Genomic DNA, 3052 nt, shown 5'->3' with positions numbered 1-3052 from the left:
AACTGATCACCATTCAACAGCGCTGAAGGCTGACGCGTTTCTGGAACAACCTGTTCAAGATCATCACACGTTAAGTACGCCGCCTTCAACCTGTCATTCGAAACAGTCACCTCTCTCCCACGGCAAACAATAACAGACGTCTTCTCACTACGACTCAGCACCTCAAATGGACCTTCGTAAGGCTGCTCAAGTGGAGCTCGAGCACGATCCACTCGAAGAAAAACGTGCTTACAATTAATAACGTCACGCGGAACATACACAGATGGATGACAATGTCTTGTTGATTCAACGGATTTAACCTTAGCTAAAGCCCTTCGCAACGCCGACACAAAATCAGTCTCGGACGACTTCTGCTTAAAATCCGAAAGCATCTGCCCTGGAACACAAAGAGGATTTCCAAACAACATCTCTGAAGGACTAGCATTTAGGTCTAGTTTCGGTGTCGTTCGCAATCCCAACAACACAAGCGGAAGAGACTGCGTCCAATTACTTGAGGAATGACATCGAATGGCTGCCTTCAATGTTCTATGGAAACGTTCAACCATGCCATTTGCTTGAGGATGATAAGCCGTGGTATGAAAGTGTTTCACTCCAAGCAATCTCGTCAGTTCCCGAAATACAGCAGACTCAAACTGCCGACCCAAATCAGTGGTAATAGCCTGCGGAGAACCAAAACTTGCCACCCAACCGTCGATAAAAGCCGCTGCAACTTCTTCTGCCGTAATGCCCGACAGAGGCACAGCAACAGGCCACCGAGAAAAACGATCGACGCAAGTCAAACAATAACGCTTCCCCTGAGACAAAGGCAATGGACCCACAATGTCAACATGAACATGCTGGAACCGACTATCAATATCAGCAAACGAACCAATTGGTGTTTTAGTATGCCGCTGAATCTTGGACTTCTGACACGCAATGCAACTACGCACAAACACAGCTACATCCTTAACCAAACCAAGCCAAACATACCTAGCCTGCACCAATTTCCGCGTTGCTCGAATACCAGGATGAGCCAAACCGTGGAGTTTTGAGAGTACCAGCTGCCGACAGTTTGCGGGAACAAAAGGACGAACACGACTGCCTGACACATCACAGTACAGTTCAATACTCGAATCCGGCAATCTCAACTTCTTCAACCCAACACCATCTTCAGACTGGCTCTTCAGCTGAGCGAGCAACTCTGCATCAGTCTTCTGCCCCTCAGCAATTAACTCAATAACATTTGCCTCCAACTGAACCGTAGCCACCCGAGACAAAGAGTCAGCCACCGTATTATCTGCACCAGCCAGATGACGAATATCAGTGCAATACTGACTAATAAACTCCAGCTGTCTTGCACGACGAGGAGATGCCTTCTCACTTATTTGCCTGAACGCAAACGTTAATGGTTTGTGATCCGTAAAAATGACGAAATCACGTCCCTCTAATGCATACTTAAAATGCTGGACAGCTTGATAGATAGCAGTCAACTCACGATCATAAGCACTATACTTAGTCTGCGCTGAACTCAAACCTTTTGAATAAAATGCCAATGGCTGAGTCACACCTTTCACTACTTGTTGGAGAACAGCACCCACCGCAACGTCTGAAGCATCAGTCGTGAGCGTCAATTGTGCATCCAGAGCCATGAAGTTAAGCAACGTAGCTTGGGCAAGATCATTCTTGCAAGCCTCAAAAACCTCTACATCTTCTGGAGTCCAAGAAATCACCGACTTATCATTCTTGCGGTTACCTGGTGTAAGATGAAACAACCGCTGCTGATTCTGCACAGCGTTACGCAGAAACGGCCGATAAAAGTTCACCATGCCTAAGAATTGTCTAAGCTGTTTAACCGTTGCTGGCAGAGGAAAATCACGAACAGCTTGAACTTTACTCTCCGGAGGACGTAAACCCTTTGCACTAATAACGTGCCCAAGGAACTCGATCTCGGAACAGCCGAACTTACACTTGGCAAAATTCACGGTCAAACCAGTTTCTCTAAGTCGATCTAAAACCAGTCGCAAATGCATTCTGTGTTCTGCTTCATCTTTTGACGCAATTAAAATATCGTCGATGTACTCAAAAACGAAATTAAGATCACCTAGAGTCTCATTCATAAAACGCTGAAACGTCTGGGCAGCATTACGGAGACCGAAAGTCATAAAGCGAAACTCGAACAGGCCAAACGGAGTTGTAATAGCTGTCTTCGGAATGTCTGCCAGTGCAAGCGGTATCTGATGATACGCTTTCTGCAAATCTATCTTCGAAAACAAAGTTTTACCATGAAGAATACTCGTCACATCATGAATGAACGGAATCGGATACCGATCAGGTTTAGTTTGCGCGTTGAGCATGCGATAATCGCCACACGGTCTCCAACTTCCATCGCCTTTGCGAACCATGTGAAGTGGACTTGCCCAACAGCTTTTCGAAGGTTGACAAATCCCTGTCTGGACTAAAAATTGGAATTCCTTCTTGGCTTCTTCAAGTTTGGCTCCAACTAAACGTCGGGGACGAGCAAATGACGGCGCACCAAATGTCTCGATGCAATGTTCAACCTTAGTAACTAAACCCATCCGATTTGCACTCATAATGCCTAAATCACGGTATTCATTAACCAGCTCAGCATAAGCTGAAACTGAACCACACACACGAACAGTATCTTCTTGAGACACAGCAGCCTTACCCTTCATCATCAAAGTCGTCTTCGAATCAACTAACCGCTTCCTTTTCAAATCCACTAACAAGTCATAGTGATTAAGGAAGTCGGCTCCAACAATAGGACAGCTAACATCCGCAATCACGAACGTCCACGGGAAATCTCTACGCAAACCCAAAGACAAAAGCAGTCGACGCTCGCCAAATGTTTGAATAGGCGTACCATTAGCAGCATATAAATTAACTGATGCAACACTGTTAGCCCTTTGCTTCCAACGACAGAACGACTTCGGTAAAACTGATATGTCCGCACCAGTATCAATGAGGAAAACGGTCGACGTGGCGGGATCTTTAATACTAAGTCGAGCTATACGAACACTAACCCCTTCTCGGCTCGACGACGTAGAAGGAGTGC

Source organism: Teleopsis dalmanni, chromosome 2 (genome assembly GCF_002237135.1).
Source record: "Teleopsis dalmanni isolate 2A chromosome 2, ASM223713v2, whole genome shotgun sequence".
Classification (NCBI taxonomy): Eukaryota; Metazoa; Arthropoda; class Insecta; order Diptera; family Diopsidae; genus Teleopsis; species Teleopsis dalmanni.
The sequence above is the reverse complement of the archived record's forward strand: the minus strand, read 5'-3'. Positions refer to the sequence as shown.